Source organism: Rhinopithecus roxellana, chromosome 12 (assembly GCF_007565055.1).
Source record: "Rhinopithecus roxellana isolate Shanxi Qingling chromosome 12, ASM756505v1, whole genome shotgun sequence".
NCBI classification, from domain to species: Eukaryota; Metazoa; Chordata; class Mammalia; order Primates; family Cercopithecidae; genus Rhinopithecus; species Rhinopithecus roxellana.
This window is the reverse complement of record NC_044560.1, coordinates 92,761,052-92,781,346: the sequence shown is the minus strand read 5'-3', so window position 1 is coordinate 92,781,346 and position 20,295 is coordinate 92,761,052. Positions and strand designations below refer to the sequence as shown.

Sequence of the window (20,295 nt, the reverse complement as noted above, 5' to 3'; positions counted from 1 at the left end):
GGAGAAGAAGTCAATGCTGGTTCCTAGACTTCCATACATGCCTCAGATGCAAGGCCCCATGCTAAGACTCAGAGTCTAAGTAGCTGTGAGCCCCTAGGGGTCCTGGCCCTTGGCTGACACCCCAGTCTGCCGGGTCCCTCAAGAAGAACAAAGAGGATCATGTGACACTGATGGGCTGCAGACTGATGTTCACCAACATACACCCAAATCACTTTCCCTGTCAACAGGGGTAGTAAATTGAGAGAATTCAGTATGTATTTACTCCGAGTCACCAATTATGTTCAAGGCTCTGTGAGTGACACAGATGCATCACACATCCCAATCCTGTCCTCAGAGGTCAGATGGTTTGTTTGTGATGCCCACATGCATTTGTATGTATTATATTGCACCCACACAGGGTAGAGAAGGTAAACGCCACGACAAAGAGATCAAATCTTTAAATGAAATATCATTCCTGGCCAGAGAGAGAGTAGGGCCATGGAGGGCTTTGTGGAGGAGGCGGCCTACGAAGTGGGCTCACCCAGGCTGGTGTGGGTTGGATTTGGCCACATTAAAATGGAGAGAAATATTCCAGACAGAGACAACCACAAAGAGGCATGAATGTGGAGCATGGCAGTTGGCAAGAGCAGGGCTTTGCAGGGGAGTGTGGATGCCAAGGCAGCCTGGCATATTTGTAAAGTGTAGACTTTACTCTCTAAGGGGAACCACTGAAGGATTTGGGATTTAGGGCGGGGAATGACTTGGTGAGAGCTGGCTATCAGGACAGCCTGTCTGGTTCTATGGATAAGTGAGCTGGGCAGGAAGTGCAGATGCTGTTGTGTGTTGGGCAGTGGGGTCTGAGCCAGGTTGGGGGTGGGAAATCCTTGTCCATTCGTTAACATGGATTGAGGCTTTGGGCCAGGCCCTGTTCTAAGCACTTTATGTGCATTACCTGATTGAGTCCTTCCCACAGTCCAGCCAGGTAGGTGCTACTGTCATTCCCACTTTACAAATGATAGTTCTGGCCTGGAGATGTCAGGTCAATAACTCAGAGCATAGCTAGGAGGTGGAGGAGGCGGGATTCAAACCTAGTAGCCTGTGCTCTTAAATCCTCTTAAATCTCACCCTAAAAATGGCATCCCAAAGGGACTAAGTACGCTAAGAGTGGCCCTGCCAGGGTTGGGAGTGGCTCTGAGGGTTGACCCAGGGCTGCAGGTCCTCACGCCATAGCCACTGGCTCCCCTTACCCCCTATAAGCAGTGTTGGGCCCCACAGGGCCTGCTCTGGTTCACCGATTCGAAACCAGAGCCCACGTATAGGTGGTGACAATGTAAATAACTGATGCAATGGAAACTTTCTATGGAAAAAGGTACCCACTCAAACAGCCACAAAGTCCAAAAAAAGGAAGAACACCACAGCAGACCAAGAGGGCCCTGTGGCACACAGTTTCCTTTGGCACAGCCTTTCTGTCTGGCTGAATCTCTGAACTGGTGGAGGTGGGGATGGGGATGGAGTGGGAAACAGGGTAGCACTGGGCAGGAGTGGGGCAGGTTGAGATCTAGACTAGAAGCCTGGCTGGGTCCCCGGAGGACTCTGGGTCTCCAGGCTTCCCCTCTTAGCTGAGGGGGCAGCTGTCGTGTGGGCAGAAAGCAATTCTGCCTCCAAAAACACACACTTGTTATTGCAATCTTCCTAGTAGGCGTGAATGACTCCCTCCCCCTGCCCCACTGTGGGCCAGTGGTGGAGGTTCTGCAGTCCCCGGGGTCTCCCGAGGCCTCCACTTGCTTTGCTGTGAATAAGTTGCAGAAGTCTTGTTATGGGATCTGGTATCTTCTCATTTTAGAAAATGAAATAATCATAAGCATAAGTAAAGCTAAAAGACCAGAAGTAACCGGAAGAGGAAGAGGGAGAAGGTGGATTTTTCCGGGAAGCCAACTCTATCATTTTGTTCTTACCCTGGCCCAGGGCGTGCACTCTTGCTCTTGTTTCAGAGGTGAGGAAACAGACTCACCTCTGGATGTTCAAGGACTCGAAGAAGGCAACACAGTGTCTAACACCAGTAGTGTCCAGTTTTATTTAATGCCAGAGCCTTGGGCTCTCCTGCAATGCAAGGCTGTCCACATCTCTCTGTTTTCACAGCCTCAGTTTCCTCAGTTGTCAGATAGTGATGATGGAGCCTGACTGTAGCATTAGTATGCCCGTGAAAAAATGCAGGGACAGTCTTGGCACGTGGAAGACACTCAACAAATGTTGGGTTCTTCCTTTACCTCTGACTTCTGTGTCTACAAGCTGGGGAGATTTAGAAGACTTCTTGCGGGGAAGCAGCTCAGGTTTGGGGCTCCCTGGGAGAAAAGGCCAGAACCACTGATTTTCTTATCTATCTTCTCTGCTAGATCCATCACAGCCTGAGATATGGGCAAGGTCTTCTTCACCTTTGCACCCTGGGGTCTAGCCCAGTGATAGGGAGTGTCTTGTCCAAGGTTACTTGGCTGGTTGCAGCTGGACCTCAAATGTGGGGCCGTCTCATGGGCTTTCTGTTGTACCCAGAGAGAGAAAATGATGTCTTCTCTGCTCCCCTGTGGCAAGTGCCTAGTTCCAGGGGGCTTTCTATAAGAGAGGGCTGCGAGGTGTGGCCTGATATAGCAGGAAGTGACCTCACTGCTCCTCCCACCCATACCTTCCCCCACACCCCAACCCCAACCCCAGCAGCTCTCAGAACCTTCATCTCCAAGTGCAGCTCCTCAGGTCTCGTCTGTTCCTCCTCCTGCCACTCCAGTATTCTCCTCGACTCCTGGGCTGGGTGCCCCCCGTACACCAGCAATATCTCCCTTCCCTGTCCCTGCAGTGCCTGAAAACCATGAACCTTTCTTCTGCCAAATCCCCGTGTAGAGCTTATGGGACAGCATATTCCTGCCTGCCACTAAATGGAATATGTTATCTTGCACTTGGAGTTCCTCTTTTTTGCTCCTTCATACAATGGAAAGTATCACCATTCTCTATTTTTAAAAGCCCTGTCTTTCCTGGAAAACATTTTTGGGTATCCTCAAAGCAGGTTTTGTCGCTCTCAGTGATGGGGTTCCATTGCCTGTCTCTCTGCCCACTCTCCGTGTTGGGGATGCCTCACTCATCCGTGAGTCAGCTACCATGTGAGAGAGAAGCCTCTTGTCTGGAGAACACAGTCCGGGACCAGGAAGTTTCCCAAGGCAGCCTCCAGGCTGCCAGCTGCATGTCAGACTAGAGTGCACTCAGCTGAAACAAAGGTGAGCCCCCCAGGAAAGTGAGAGCCGGAAGGCTGACCACAGAGAGGGAGGTAGGTCGCAGAACTGACCCTAAACCCCAAAAAAGAAGCCAGAAGGAGGAGAGATTGACAGAAGGAGGGAGACTTAGAAGGTGTCCCACCATAACTGAAGAAGGGCACAGGCATTTATTGAGTGTCTTTTGTATACTGCGTTCATACTCATTTCACACACACTTTGTCGCATCTGATCCACGTGACAAACCCAGGGAGGGGTGAGAGTCTTCACTTCTAACTCATGAGGAAAGTGAGCTAGTAATGGATGAAACCAGGGTCTGAACCTATGTCTTTCTGATGATGTTAAGGCCAACTCTCTGTGCTAGGCCATGCTACTTCTGTGGTGCTGGGTAAATGAGGCATGCCAGTAATTCTCTGTTCCCCTCCCACCCACCCCATTGCCAGTATCCAGCATGAGCCACCAGGATTATTCCATATGATTCTGCCATGTGTGACCCATGTCTTAGATTTCTATGTTTTCTTGTTGATCACAGACCACAATAACAAATAAAACTGAAAATAGAAGGATTCATCCCACAATTCCCTGCCCCATGCAGATCAAACTCGGCTTTCCATGTGCCGGCCTCTTCTGCAGGTGTTCCATTCAGAGTGGAGGGAAGGGCCACGTGTCAGGAGGGTGACAGGGGCCTCAGGGCCAGGCTTCTTCTCCACTTTCTTTAGGATCAGGGTGTGAGGCCCAGTGCCAGAGTCCAAAGCCCCCCTGCCTCCCTGCCAGCCCTTGGAAAACAGGTGTTATGACCCAATGAGGCTGGCCCCTGCCAGGCATCCAGGATTTTTCTGTTATTAACCCTTTGTCAGCTGCAGTGATGCGAACCCCCGATGCCCAGACTGGATGCAGCTCCTGCCAGCTGCCCGCAAAGGCCTTGCTTTGATGCGTTGGTGGAGAGTGGAGAGCAAGGGCCCTCCCCCCTCATGATTTTGGGTGGGGCCAGCAGAGGAGCCGGCCCTGGTCCTTCCTGCCCTGGGTGGGTGCCACCTTGCAGATGGGTTCCTCTACCCTTAGTAGCCCCCTCCCTGTTCAACTGTTTTCTAAAAAGAAGACACTTTTATATCAGTTTCTCAGTTTTTATTATAGTAAAATGCACATAACATAATTTACCATCTTAATCATTTTTAAATGTACAGTATAGTGTTATTAAATACATTCATAAAGTTGTGCACCCATCACCACCATCCATCTCTTCTTTTCTCTTTCTTTCTCTCTTTCTTTTTCTTTCTTTCTCTTTCTTTCTTTCTTCCTCTCTCTCCCTTCCTTCCTTCCTTCCCTTCCTTTCCTTCCCTTTCCTTCCTTCCTTTCTCTTTCTTTCTTTTCCTTTCTTCTTTTCTTTTCTTTTTTTTCTTTCTTTCTTTCTTTTTCTTTCTTTCTCTTTCTTTGTTTCTTTCTTTCTTTCCTTCCTTCCTTCCTTCCTTCCTTCCTTCCTTCCTTCCTTCCTTCCTTCCTTCCTTCTCTTTCTTTCTTTCCTTCCCTCCCTTCCTCCCTCCCTCCCTCCCTCCCTCCCTCCCTCCTTCCTTCCTTCCTTCCTTCCTTCCTCCCTCCTTCCTTCCTTCCTTCCTTCCTCCCTTCTCTCTCTCTCTCTCTCTCTCTCTCTCTCTCTCTCTCTCTCTCTCTCTCTCTCTCTCTCTCTCTCTCTGTGTCTCTTTCTTTCTGTCTCTTTCTTTGTATAAACTTAAGGGGTACAAATGCAGTTTTGTTACATGGATATATTATATAGTGGTGAAGTGTGGGCTTTTAGTACAACCATCACCCAAATAATGTACATTGTACCCAGTGATTTCTCATCCCTTACCCCTCCTACCCTCCCAACTTCAGAGCCTCCAGCTTCTATTATTCCATACTTTGTGTCCATGTGTACACATTATTTAGCTTCCACTTAAAAGTGAGAATATGCAGTATTTTATTTTCTGTTTCTTAGTTGTTTCACTTAAGATATTGGCCTCTTAACTGTTTTCATCTTGTAAAACTGAAGTTCTGTGCTTATTAAACACTGACCCCCCATTCTGCTCTGCCCCAGCTCCAGACAACCCCTATTTTACGTTCTGTCTCTATACTTTTACATCATTTCAAATTACAAAAGTGATACATGCTTATTGCTTTAAAAAAGAACACTATGAAAATGTAGAAAGAAGAATGCAGAATGCATGTTTCAAGCCCCACCCATTCTGCAGTTCCCCCAGGACAAGATTGCGTCCCCCAGGTCCTTTCCAGCAGTCACAGCTACACAGATAGGTATGTGTCTATGATTTTGCTTTTCACCATCCCATTGAGAGGAAGTGTGTGTCACAGCTGAGAGTGCAGGCTCCAAGAGTCTAACAGACCAAGGTTCACTGCTTGGTCAAGCCTTAGCCTCTCTAGGCCTCAGATGGAATATGGGGGCAGAAGTGGCATCTTCCACCCAGCAGGCTGTTGAGGGAGGGGGGTAGGGAGACTACCCGTGAGAAGCACTGAAGCTTGTACATCACATAGACAAAGCTTGACACATAGGCAAAGTCACAATGAATCTCTATTATTGGTAGGAGTATATGTTTATCTTTAAGAAAAGTTATGTTCCCATGACTATTCCATTGTGTGTATTTATCATCATTTACTTATTAAACCAATTTCCTGCTGATGGTCATTAAGGCTGCATCCATCCTCACTGTTAAAATAGTACTACAATGATCATCCCTATGTGTGCATGTGTGTGTATGTTTGTGTATGATATGTGTGCACACTTGCAAAGCTGCCAAGTCAACATACATTTTGGTAGACATGGTTAAAAGATTCTCCTCATCTATACCCTACCAGCAGTATTTGAGAAGTATTTGATGACCACTCCTCTCTCCACCACTTGATGGTAGCAATCACTTTCCTCTTTGCTAACCAAATGGGGAAAAGTGATACTGATTTTTTTTTTTTTTTTTTTTTTTTTTTTTTGAGAAGGAGTTTCGCTCTTGTTGCCCAGGCTGGAGCACAATGGCACAATCTGGGCTCACTGCAACCTCTGCCTCCCGATTTCAAGTCATTCTCCAGCCTGCCTCAGCCTACCAAGTAGCTGGGATTACAAGCATGTGCCACCATGCTCGACTAATTTTTGTATTTTTAGTAGAGTATTTTTAGTAGTAGTATTTTCACCATGTCGGACAGGCTGGTCTCGAACTCCTGACCTCAAGTGATCCACATTTTTAACATATATTCTTTATTAACAAGGCCAGCATTTTGCATATCTTTATTAGACATTTTTATTTCTTAAGCAATGATCTGTTCATTTTCTTTCTCCATTTTATTGGCTATATGTCTTACTGTTTTGTGGATGTTTATTACATATTATGGATATTGACACTTTTTCATATATGTTGCAAATATTTTTATCCAATCTGTCATTTGCTTTTTAACTGTTGATTAACTGGGGTTTTTTGTTTTATGTAATGCTTAATATTTTTATGTAGTTAGATTTATTAATCTTTTCCATTAAGAGCACTGAGGTCCAATTTGGGCTTTGAAAGTTATTTTCCAACACTAAATTGTAGAAATATTTTAATAGTTCTGGTATTTTCATGAACTTGCTTTTATAGGATGTTTATATCTCTAATGCATATAAATTTCTGTGTGTCTATGGTGCATGTATTCTATTTAAAATGGCATTCTCCACCCTTCCTCATTCTCTACCCCATTTTGCTGCTTAATTTTCATTATAACACCTGCCACTATTTGCCATGCCGTTTGTTTTACCTGCAGGTTTGTTACTCATCTCCCCTCACCAGACTCAGCTCCATAAAGGTCTCGACCTTTTCTGTTTTGTTCACTGCTGAATTCCCAGTGCCCAGAACAGTGCCCAACACATAGTAGGTTCTCAATAAATATTTGTTGAATGAATAAACAGCCAGCCAGTTGTCCTAGTGCTTTTACTTAAATAATCCATTCTTTCTCTGCTAATCTAGAATTCCATCTTTGACAGCCTTCTCTTCTATAGTTTCTTCTATAGTTATCAGAGTCTACCTAGGTTTTCTCCATCTTCTTCAGTTTTATAATTTATAATTTTCTAGAAAATCACCAACTTGTAAATGCATTGACACAGTTACATATCAAATTCTCTTTAATTTTCAAAATGTTCATGTGTATGTTTACATCACTTTTCTTAATGCTTATTTGTGACTTTGCCCATTACTGCTAGTCAAATTTGTCACCGATTTGTCCATTTTGTTGGTCTTCTCAGAAAGCTTAGTTTGCAGCTATATTTGTGTATATATACATATATGTGTGTGTATATATATGTATATGTATACATACATATACATGCATATAGGTATGTAGCTATATATGTGTGTATATGTGTGTGTATATATATATAGTTGTGGTTGCTGTCATTTTCTCATTTACTCATTTTATTTTCAACTTTATTCATTTCTTCAAGATTATTTTGGTTTATTTCATTCTTTTTTAGTTTCTTGGGTTATGTGCTTAACTCATTTAGTTTCAGCCTTTCTTAATTTATCACGAAAATATTTAAGCTTTGTATTTTCCTCTAGATGCAGCTTTGATTGCACTACACAGATTTTGAAAAGTAGGGTTCTCAATGTTGTACATTTATAATTATCTTACGATAGCTTTGCTGTCCTCATTGATTCAAGAGTTTTTTAGAAAATCATTTTTAAATTATCATGTGTATCATTTGTTTATGTATTTTTATTTTTTGCTATTTGTTAATGTCTAATTTTATTTCATCAAGAACTGAGGCTGTGGTCCGCACAATTTGTGCATTTTGGAATTTGAGATTTTCTTACAGTCTAGTACAAGGACATTTGAGAAAAAGGTGTTTTCTCTCTTTCTTGACTGTATATGAAGTTAAAATTACTAACTACATCTTCAAACCCTTTGTATTCTTCTTTGGAGGTTACTTATACCATCAAGTTCCGAATAATAATTCTCAAGACATTTCCTGTTCTTTCTTTACCTCCCCCTTGTGGTTCCAAGAATGTCTTATTTTATACATTTTGTGGTTCTGTGTTTATGATTAGAGTAAAAGTTCATGATTTTTGTATCTCCTTGGAGAAATAGACTCTTTGGCAATACAAAAGGCCCCAGTTTAGTGTATTTAATTAACATTTTTGCATTTTGTCTGATATTAATATTAGCTTCCCCTTCTTTATTTTCATTACCATTTGCCTTTTTTCCATTTATTTGATTTCCATCTTTTTTGTCAATTTGTTTTAAGTGTGTTATTTCCAAACAGCATATAGCTGGATTTTTTTCCTTTTATCCAGCCTGGTCTCTTAACTTTAAGTAATAATTTAATTTATTCACATTATTGTGTTTTTTATCATCTTATTTTGTGTCTTTTGTTTACTATACTTTTTCTTTCCTGTTTAATTTTTCCTTTCCCACTCTTGGTTAAATTAATAGAATTTTTTCTATTAATTTAACCAAAGGGGAAAAATAGAATTTTTCCCCTTTCCCCCACACAGTGGTTTAAAAGGGTTGCATCTTGCTTTTCTTCTAGAAATGGTTAGTTTTTACGCAAATTTCTCTATTGATGTCAAGAATTAAATGGCATCTAATTCCCAACAAGATAGGATCATGATTATCAACATTTGTTTAGACTTCACTTCACGTTTTTCTGCTTTTGTTATTTCTCCCTGTTTCTTGTATATCCTATCTTGTCCTGTTTTGAATTACTTATTCTGGTACAATTCTTATTTCCTTGGAGTAATTCCTCGAGTAATTTTTTTTTTTTTTTTTTTTTTTTTTTTAAGAAGAGATGCATGGGTGGTGGGTGGCACACTATTCTAGTACTTCTCTCTGGCTTTGAGACTTGGCTGAGTAACGGATCTAAGGGTTTTAACCCTTTTTACTCCAAGCTCGGATGTCTTTGCCCTGTTGTAAATGATGCAGATATCAAGTTGAATGTCAATTTGATTCCAAGCATATTTGTAGATACTGTCAAATGCCGGCTTCCCAGATATCATCAGCAAACTTGTTGGTAAGGCAAAGCTGAGTTTATTATGCACTTGCCGAAGGGAGGGCACCGATTCCAGAGGGCTTTGGCCTGTCTGGGAGGAAGGAGGCAAGGTTGGGTTTTCTGAAGCCAGGCAGTTCCCTTTAAGGTGGGTGTGTCGATGTGGGGACTTGGTTAGGGTTGTGTAAGGAACACAGTAGTCCAGGACTGGTGGAAACCATGAGGTAAGGGATTTTGAGGCCAGGCAAGGGATTAAGAGAATCCTAGGGCACCAGCTGTTGATTGAAGAGTTGAAGATGGGTCCTTCAGGAGGTTTCTGTGATGAACAGTCAAGCCATTTACCAGGGAGAGAGGCTCCTGGGATAATAAAGTCATGCAGTTGAAGGCAGAAAGGTGTGTGGGGAGGTACTTTCTGCTCCCAGTACCTCCCTGCCCAACTCCCACTTTGGTCTCTTTGGAAACTCAGAGGATCCACTCTTTTTGGGGAGGATTTCAAGACCCCACTCCAGCCTGCCCTGCCATGGAGGAACTCTGAGCAAGTCGTGGGGTGCCTGGCAGGTGGGCCCTCCCTGCACGGCTGGGTGAGGACAGCTTCGCTCTGATTAGATTTCCTGTCACTCCCATTCGTCTGTTTTCCCTCGGACTTTCTGGCCAGCTGATGCTTCTGTGGATCTGTTCTTATTTGTAGATTTCTCCTTTTATTTCAGGGGCATTGCGGGAGGCGAAGAGGGTGATAAATGGGCTCAGTTTGCCATCTAGGCCCTCATGTGTGTGTGACATTTTCTGGTGACCTGGACACGGGTGTGGTGGGCAGCCCTCTGACCCTGCCACAGAGGAGGAGACTGGGGGCAGTCACTGACACCAGCCTCACACCTGCATCCCGAAGAAGCCTCTCTCCTTCCGCCTGATCCTTTCTCCTCAAGCCACGCTCCTCATCCTGGCTGCAGGACCTCACTGATGAAAATGACCTCACTCCACAGCACCACCACATCCAGGCCACTTCATCTGTCAAACCCTTATGCCCCAGTCCCTCGCAGCACCTCCCACTGTCACGACCCCTCACCTCTAGCCATGTGGACACCATGCAATTTTCTTGAACATTCTGGCCATTTGGGGGTCCTCTGTCTTTTCTTTTCTTTCTTTCTTTCTTTTTTTTTTTTTTTTTGGTGAGATGGAGTCTCGCTCTGTCCCCCAGGCTGGAGTGCAGTGGCGTGATCTCGGCTCACTGCAACCTCCGTCTCCCAGGTTCAAGCAATTCTCCTGCCTCACCCTCCCAAGTACCTGAGACTGCAGGCATGTGCCACCATGCCCAGCTAATTTTTGTATTTTTAGTAGAGATGGGGTTTCACCATGTTGGCCATGATGGTCTCGATCTCTTGACCTCATGATCTGCCAGACGTGGTGGCTCATGCCTGTAATCCCAGCACTTTAGGAGACCAAGACAGATGGATCACAAGGTCAAGAGATCTGTCTTTTCTTACATGACTCCCTTTGTTTTAAATATCCTCTTTATTTTTTTTCTCTCTCACACATTCAGACACCATCAAAACTGACTACCCCATACTCTGTGCTCCCCTTGAAGATAGGGACTAAATCTTTGCCATCTATTAATGCTGGCACCTACAACCCAGCTCTACCCAAAATAGGCATTGAGTGGACATCTGTTAAATGAATGAACAACCAAATTGGGTGCTAAAGAGAATTGTTCCACACTGACTGTGTGTGACGGGCCATACTCGGGGTGAGGGAGTGAGTCGGAATGACCCTGCCTGAGCTGTGTGCAATCTAGAAGGGCTTTAAGCAGTGGCTGAGCACAGTGAATGCTGTTATTTACCTTAGGAGAGGCACAGCAAATGTGCTTTGGGTATTCTGGGGAGGCAGAACTTAGGTCCAATTTTGTGGGAGCTGGCTGAGCCTCCTGAGGGAAGATTCAGCCAGGTGGGCACGATTGCAGAGGAAGGGGAGTAGCATTCCATGCAGAAGAGGCTGCCTGGGCCAAAGCTCGGAGGTAGGAAACTGTAGATTGTGTTTGTAGAATAGCATGTTCTGAGAAGTGAGTGTTTCTACACTGGGAGGAAGAGAGCACGGCCATTTTGATTAATAACTGCAATCTGTCGGAGGGCACAAGGTCAGATTGGGGAGGATAGAAACCCACAGAGTAGTGAGAAGTTGAGCTGATTCGGACGGCAGAATCAGGAACTGATTGATAGACAGAGCCACAGAGCAAGCCTCTCCACTGTGTGGTGCTGCGATGCTGCCCTGGGGGTAGGACGGGGCTGGCTGGGTTTCATAGCAGCAGGTACATTGGGAAGGGGACAGCAGGGGGGCATTGGTGACCTGTATGCTCTGTAGGAATCAGCAGTGTGATATGGTTGCCAAACGTGATTCTGAGGCTGTGTGAATAAAAACCAGGGTGCCCAAGAGGAGAAAGGTAACAGTGCCCCAGGCCTGTGTGCAGGTTACTCCAGACCCAGATTACTGGGTTCCACTCTGAGATAATATTCAGAGCAGTTACGTGGGCCGTGCCAGGCCTTGTTCCAGCCCTTTTCCACGTACAGACTCATTAAAGTACGGGCCCTGGAAGGCACTCACCATTCTTAGCCCCACTTGCCAGGCACAGCAAGGCAATGCAACTTTCTCAAGCTGCAGATGTCAGAAGTGGAAGGGCTGGATTTGAACCAGGTATACCTGGCCCTGGAAAACACTTTCTCATCCATCCCACCACACTGCCTGCAGTGGGCAAACCGGAGCATCCTCCAAAGAGCACGGCGTGGATATGACAGGCCATGCCACCACTGACTGAAACAACTTGGGCTTTCTAGTTTACAAAGCACCTTCCTCTGTATTTCCTTATTTGATCCTTACAACAGTCTGGGAAGTCGATTATTAAACACCAATACTCATTTGTGTATTCGTTCAGGAATCACTGTTGAGCTCCTGCCCTGAAACAGGCCTCCCTTGGCCTGTTTTATTTTGTGATTTGGGGAATACAATATGCTTTTATGTCTATTATTGTATTTCATTGCCACACATGCCTGAATATAAGTCACTTTTCCCGGTTTTATTAGTTTTCTCTTGCTGCATAACAAATTACCTCCAATTTAGTGACTTAGAACAGCGCCCATTTGTTAGCTCACGGATCTGTAGGGCAGAAGTCTGGTACAGAGTGGCTGGATTCTCTGCTCAGGGCTGAATCAAGGTGTTGGTGGGCCGAGTTCTCATCTGGAAGCCCTGGGGAACGTTCTGCTTTCCAAGCTCATTCAAGGTGTTAACGAGACTCAGTTCCCTACAATGGTAGGACTGAGATCCTGTTTTTTGCTGGTCATCAGCCAGGGTTGCTGTCAGCTCTTGAAACCTGTGGGCCGATCTTTTCCATACGACCCTCCATCTTCAAGGTGGTGAGGGTATGGTGAAGCTTTCTCCAGATCCTAATCTGACTTCCTTTCCTATGATTAACCAGAGAAAATTCTGCTTTTTAAAAAAAATTCAATTTTTCTATTAGATTTGGGGGTACATGTGCAGGTTTGGGTACATTGTGTGATACTGAGGTTTGGGGTAGAATGATCATGTCACCCAGGTAGAGAGCATAGTACCCACTAGGTAGTTTTTCAGCCCTTGTCCCTCCCTCTCTCTCCCCCACCCAGTAGTTACTAGTGTCTGTCGTTCCCATCTTTATGTCCACGTGTACCCAATGTTTAGCTCCTGCTTATAGGTGAAAACACATGGTATTTGATTTTCTGTTCCTGTGTTAATTCTCTTAGGAGAATGGCCTCCGGGTACATCCATGATGCTGTCAAGGATGTGATTTTGTTCTTTTTTTTGACTGTATAATATTCCATGGTGTATATGTATCACATGTTCTTCACCTCATCCACCACTCATGGGCATGTAGGTTGATTCCATGTCTTTGCTATTGTGAATAGTGCTGGGGTGAACATACAAGTGTGTGTGTCTTTTTGGCAGAATAACTTATTTTCTTTTGGGTATATACTCAGTAATGGAATTGCTGGGTCAAATGGTAGTTCTGTTTGAAGTTCTTTGAGACATTTCCAAACTGCTCTCCATAGTGACCGAGCTACCTTACATTCCTACCAACTGCATATAAGCATTCCCTTTTCTCCACAGTCTCGCCAGCATCTGTTGTTTTATTGCCTTTTTAGTAATAGACATTCTGACTGGTGTGAGATGGTATCTCACTGTGGTTTTGATTTGCATTTCTCTGATGATTAGTGATGTTGAGCATTTTTTTCATATTTGTTAGCCACTTGTGTGTCTTCTTTTGGGAAATGTCTATTCGTGTCCTTTGCCTACTTTTTAATGGGATTATTTGGTTTTTGCTTGTTGAATTGTTTAAGTTCCTTATAGATTCTGAATATTAGATCTTTGTTAGATGCACAGTTTGTAGACATTTTCTCCCATTCTGTAGGCTGTCTGTTTGCTCTGTTGATAGTTTCTTTTGCTGTGCAGACGCTCTTTAGTTTAATTAGGCCCACTTGCCAATTTTTGTTTTTGTTGCAATTGCTTTTGAGGACTTAGCCATAAATACTTTCCCAAGGCTGATGTCCAGAATGGCATTTCCTGCAAATTCTGTTTTTAAAGGGCTTTCGTATCAGGCCAGGCCCAGATAATCCCCCTCTATTAAGGTCAGTTGTGCCCTGTAACATAACCCAACCATCCATCCTATTCACCGTCCTGGCGGCTATGCAGGGTTTGTGCACTAAGGGAACCGGAAATCTTGAGGGCCATCTTAGAATTCTGCCTACCACACTAGTGAAGAAATAGAGGCTCAGAGAAGTTAAGTGTTGGGTGCAAAGTAGGGGGATGTGGGGATCAGGCCCTGTACCAAGTAAGCCGCTTGGGAGCAGTTGGGGGCTTGGTCCTCCAGGGACCAAGCAGGGATTGTTCTGTCTAAAAAAGTTGACCAAGAAAACTCTTTGACCATGTTTCTCAATCATCTCCTGCAGGATTCAAGGCACAAACCCAGCAGCCTCAACCTAGTTCATGGAGGAGCCTCGCGGGGTCCCGGCCAAGCAAGCCCACCCCTCTGGTGGGAAGAGCGGTGCCTAGGAGGAGGGTGGCTGCCACAGGAGTGGACATGAATGCTGGCTTTCAGAGAGAACAGCGTTTCAGTTTTGGTCATCGGAAGTGGTGCCTTCAGCACAGGTGGGAAATTGGGGCTGTTACTGAATATGCTTGCCAGGCGCCATGTTGGTCCGTCTTGCATGAGCTTGCTTAGTTCTTCCTCTGAAAAATGTGTTATTGTTATTATTAGTGTTATTGTTGCTTTCCTGATGCCTCTGTGAAAGTTGTTCTGGAAGTCCTGAACCTTCCTTGGTCAGGAGTAGAGACCTTGAGTACCAGTGACTGGCTGCTCCTCCTCACGCTGTCTCCCATGAAATGCAGTCCTGCCCTTCCCAGTTCCTCAGTTTCAATTCTGTCCTGGCAAAGGACACATTTCCTCTCAAAGAGCCACAGCCCCCTCCCGAGGGGCCACAGCCTCCACAAGCCAGTCCAACTGTGTCCTCCTGATAGCCAGAGCTCTACCCTCTTCTCCTACGTAATGGTTCTTGCCTGAAGACCACCCAATGCCTAGTCAGAGGAGCATCACGGGAGTTAGAGACATAACAGCAGGTCTTCGGTCCCCTTTCTCACCCCACCTGCCCCCAAGTTGTGAAGAATTGAAAGGATGTCAGGGTTGGGGCAATGATTCTTGGAATTTCAGCAATTTCAATAGCAGGGCCCCAGCTCCCGAGATAGTGATCAAATGGGCCTGGGGAGAGGCCGGGTATCAGCTTATATTTATATATGCATTTAGATCTTCAGGTATGTGCTGTGGTTTCAGGCTAGATGTTCAGGCTGCAGTACAGGTTAGGTGTGCAGTATTAGAAGCTCGTTGGGTCAAGGACAAGTCCTTGGATGTTTTCTCTGGTTTGGAGAGCCAGAGTCACCCAGAGAGCTGGGGATTAGAGAGAGGGTGCCTGGTATGACGAAGGAAGGGAGGGAGGAAGGGAGGGAGTTCTCTGGCTTACCCGTGCCCTCTGCATCAGACTCTTGGGGGTTGGGGACGCAGGAATCTATGTTGATTCTGATGCAGTCAAGGCTTGGGTACTCCAGGGCCTCTTTCTGGGGCCCTGGAGATGCGCATCCTGTCCTGTGTTTGGGTCTGTGGTCCCAGCTGTGATTTCCAAGGTGACATTTCCCAGCCTGGCATGCCAGGAGCAGTGACTCTTCCGCTTCACTGAAAGCTGAAGTTTCCTCACTGTATAGAGAAGGGGATGGAGCCTCAGGCAGCCCTCAGAGATGGCATCACTGTTGCTGCCTGGACTGCGGGTTGGCTGGGGCCTGGGCCTCTGCCCACAATATGACAGCTTGGGCCTACCAACCCCAGGCCTAGACCAGGGTTCTCCTGAGGAGGTAAAGGAATCATTCCCTGGATTCCAAGGAAGAACTGCACATGGGAGCCTCATTTTGAGAGGCGATGTTTGTTGTGGTACTTAACAGTGTAGACCCACCCTGAGTTCAAATCCCAGCCCCGACTCTTAGTGGTTATGTGAGGCACTTACTGGTTTAAGAGGCAAATTGCTCCATCTCTGCCTCATCCTTCTCACTTGCAAAATGAGGCTAGCAGTGGTACCTGCCTCGCAGGGTTGCTGGGGAAGGCCCCTAGAATGTTGCCAGCCACGTAACAGGGACTCCCCAAATGTGAGCCGCCCTTCTGGTGCATGTGGGCAGTTTGGCCACCACCCTGCTCTCTCAATTACAGCCCTGTGTCCTCTGCATGCCCTGCCCTCTGGCTCCAGTGCTGCATACCTGAGGTCAGGGTGAAGCACGGGGACCGATGCTGCTGCCCACATGGTTGGTACTTTATAGACAGGTTGGAGTCCTTCCCAAACCTCAGTGAGTCTGGTCCTGTTGCCCCTGTTGTGCACATAAGGAAACTGAGCACAGAGAGGTTCAGTAGTTTAAAGACAGCTACACAGATGGTAAGGGGCAGAGCCTCTGGTTACAAAAGACCTAGCACTTTTTTCTCCACCAAGATGCTACCTGAAGAAAAACAATGGCAGCTTCAAGGATGAACCCTTCCCCAGGAATGTCTACATGTTCATAGGAATCAGTCATGGTGTAATGAGTGGGGCCCCTGGCTCGGCATCCTGGGTAGGCACTTCCTGGTACCTGGATTTAGCACTTGTTTCCTTCTGTGCCTATCACTGTCATTTAGGGTCTCATGAGCAGTCTCAGGACAGGATCTGGGTCCATTCCGTGAGGTGTACAGCAGATACTTGAACTAGTCCAGAAGCGGAACCCTCTGAGGGATGCAAGCCAGAGATATGGGGGAACTGTCCAGGGAGTCTAGATGGGGGTCCTCTGCAGACCTGGCATTTCCCTCCCCTCCCCCGCTTCATGCCCAGACTCTCTGTTTGTCCGTGTGGGCTCAGCCAGCTGCTTGGAAGAATCTGTAGAGTATGGGACTTGCCCAGAGGGAAATGAGCTGTCAGTTCCAGTGAGAAACCTGGCTCCTGCCTCTGTCTGTGCTCTCCGTGGGGAAGAAAGAGCCTGTGATTAATGAGGTGCTGACTTGGTGCTGCTGGAGTCCAGGTGATCATGGCCACTGCTGGCACGGCCCTCCCAGCCACCAGGGAGGAGCTGGGATATATGGCATCCAAACAAGACAGAGGCCTGCAGTGCTGCAAACGCCCCGGTGGGGAGGGCAGGATGGCCCATCAGCACCATGGGAGGCTTGGGCACAGCTATGTGTGGAATTACCGAGGGCAGGGAAACATGGAGTCACAGCCGCTCTTCAGAAGGGGCCAGAAGTGAGGCTCTCTCCAGAATAAATGATTTCTGAATGAGGAACTAGAGGACAGATCTCATTTGAAAATGGATATGGAAGCAATTTCTCAGCAATGAGAAACTTGAGCAGTTTTCAAACTTTTATAGTCTTAGAAGCCATTTTTAAAAGTCAAATTTTGCATGGAATGTCAATATATAAAACAGGTTAAAGTGATGGTTTATGAATACATTTATTTTTTAAGTTCAAATTTTTAACATTGTTTAAAAGTTCTCATTTTTATTCCTATTTCTTATCTCCAAATGATTGCCTTTTAGACTTAGTCTAATTTAAGTCAGATGCAAAAGGCTTTTTTTTTTTTTTTTTTTATTAAATATATACTGTCTTGCTCTGTTGCCCAGGCTGGAGTGCAGTGGTGTGATCATAGCTCACTGCAACCTCAAACTCCTGGGTTGAAGGGATCCTCCCACCTCAGCTTCCTGAGTAGCTGGGAGTACAGGCATGGACCACCACACCTGGCTGTCAAGTTTTTGACATTTATGTATTATTTATTATGGAAGTTACATTTATTATGTTATTAACGATGCCTCTGTTTTGATGCACGAACACACTGAAATCTGAGGTTCTAGATCAGGAATTGGCAAACTATTGCCTATGGGCCTAATCCAGGCTGCTGCCTGATTCTGTAAAGTTTTATTGGAACATAGCCACACCATTTTTTGATGCATTATCTATGGCTGCCTGAGACTGTCTGTTTCACAAAGTCTAAAGTTCTTACTATTTGGCCCTTTACAGAAGAAGTTTGCTGACCTCTGTCCTAGATCATCATCGTATTGCTGTAGCAGCCGCAATATCTAATATTCCCTTTTCTTTCTTGTTTCATTTGGCTTGGCTGCAAAGTATTAAGGAATTCTTTTTTTTTTTTTTTTTTTTTTTGAGACGGAGTCTTGCTCTGTCACTCAGGCTGGAGTGCAACGGCATGATCTCGGCTCACTGCAATCTCTGCCTCCCAGGTTCAAACTATTCTCCTGCTCCAGCCTCCCGAGTAGCTAGGCTTATGGGTGTGTGCCACCACGCTGGCTAATTTTTGTATTTTTAGTAGATACGGGGTTTCACCATGTCGGCCAGGCTGATCTCAAACTCCTGACCTTGTGATCCACCCACCTCGACCTCCCAAAGTGCTGGGATTACAGGCGTGAGCCACTGCACCCAGCCAAGGAATTCTAAATCACATCCTTAACATGATGTGAATGGTAACAGATTGTTAACAGCTTGCCTTAAAGCCACAGAATGGTCTTCAGTTCAACATTATCTGGGCATCGGGGGAGGAGTAGAAGGGAATTCTGGTTTGCATCAGTGACAATATCAAGCAACTGCTTGAATTCCTTCCTATTACACCATCTCACACACAAGTCGGACAGGAAGCCCCCCCATCATTTATGATATTTTCATGATAATCCACATAATATATTGCCTTATCATTGAAAACTTCAGAGTGTACTTGCTTGTATGGTTTTACATATGCATACACGGTCCTGAATTTAAAAAATGGCAACACAAAGCTACCCAGTGAAGAGCTCCACTCTTCCTAACTGAAGACACATTTCAACAGTGAAGGTCACCATCTATCCAGACCTTAATCTGAGGTCTGCACAAACCAGATTAAACCAGCAGCACTTGCTGGCTGTATTCAGTGTGTTCCCATGTGCTATAGAGCGTGTTTGAATATGTGTATGTGGTCGTTTTCTGTTAAAATAGGAGTCAAACTGTACTTTTAGAATAACATTCTCAAGGAACATTTGAAGAGCCTCTGAAACACTTTCATGGAACACAATCTGGAGACTACTCCTTCAGCAAATATTGGTGGTTCTCGTCTTTGTACTTCAGGATAATGGAGGGACCACGGATGCTGAGAGTTGCAGGCAGAGGAGGAAGGAAGAGAGATGGGGAGGGGAGAAGTTGAGTTGATGCTGTGGAGAGAGCAGTCAGTAGTGGAAACAGTACTCTGGCAACCCAGGGAGGCCATGTGAGCTTCTGCAGAGGCTTGGGATGTCTCCTAGCAGTTGTTGATGAGCAAACTCAGCTCCTGGGGCTGCTTTAACGACTTCTGGCCTGCGCCTTGGAAGAAAAGGTGCAGAAGAGCATGGAGCAAGGTAAACATGTGTGCAGAGAAGTGGGGGTGGAGAGCATACATGTCATTTCTGATCGGCATGCAGAGAGCCTCTGTGGTCATTCAACAGGTCAAAGTGTGAGGCAGTGAGGAGGTAAAAGGACAGCAGAGGGGCTGGGAGAATCAGCTTGCCAAGCCAGGGCTGGCACAGGAGGAGGAGGGCCTGGAGCATGGGCCGTATTTGTGAGAGACCGACGTGGCCCCAGGATGGTGGTGGCTGGGATTGGACATTGGCCTTAGGCATTCGAGGCAAAGCCCACTGACCCAGGAATGAAACCCAGGAGTCCTGACTCCCAGGCCACCTGCCCTTCCCTCAGTGGGTGCAAGGAAGAGAGCCAGGTTTTTGGAGGCCATGGGCTAGAGAAGCCCCAAGGGGATAGAAAAGCCCCTGTGCTTTCTGAGGTTGTGCTGCTTACCCCATAGAAAGGGGACATTTTTAGGTTTTAAAAGGATGACCTCATTTTTTTCTTATTTACATAGCCCTGTTTGTTTATACAGCCCTTTAAAAATAGCAAGTGTGTGCTAAGCTTAGTGCTCTCTCTCCCACCACCAGTGGCAGAGCCACCGTGTGGGGAGAAACACCTTTTTATCTTAGAGAGGGGCAGCCTTGTTTCCGAGGACAGATGGGAGCAAAACAGGACAGGTAGGAAGTTTCGTGGTTTCTCGTGTCGCTTCTCCAAAATAGCCACACTGCTGCCTCCCACTTCCTGCCTGACTCGGCTGGGGTAGATTTTCTCCTTTAGAGGATTTGTGTTCTGCGTATTCCCAGGGAGGCTCGAAGGGATCTGTTGCCAAAAACATGCTCGACCCTGAAGTCCTGGGGCTTGGCACTGAGGGCCCCAGCTCAGGTTTGGACCACTGGGTTTGCATCTGGGCTCTGTCGCATACTAGCTGCGTGACCTTGGGCAAGTGACTTCTCTTCTCTGTGCCTCTTCAGTAGGATGGAGATAGCAACTCTAGCTATATCCAGCAGTTACTGTGCAGATTAAATGAATATGTGTGAAGGCCACAGCCCAGTGTGGGCACATAGCAACTCTTAATGAATCTCTTAATAAAAAAACAGCAGTGTTGTTGTTGATCTCCATCCCCTTCCTGGACAACTGGACCAGCC

The 20,295-nt window shown here is 45.9% G+C and overlaps 1 protein-coding gene across 3 annotated transcripts in view; it reads left to right on the top strand.

Moving 5' to 3' along the window:
* HIVEP3 (HIVEP zinc finger 3) overlaps positions 1-20,295 on the top strand; it is a 158,277-nt gene that overhangs the window by 19,137 nt on the left and 118,845 nt on the right. For all 3 annotated transcript variants that reach the window (XM_030942858.1, XM_030942859.1, XM_030942857.1), the window contains one exon: positions 14,190-14,388. The gene's annotated coding sequence lies outside the window, so the exon portion shown is untranslated. The remainder of the gene's footprint in view (positions 1-14,189; positions 14,389-20,295) is intronic.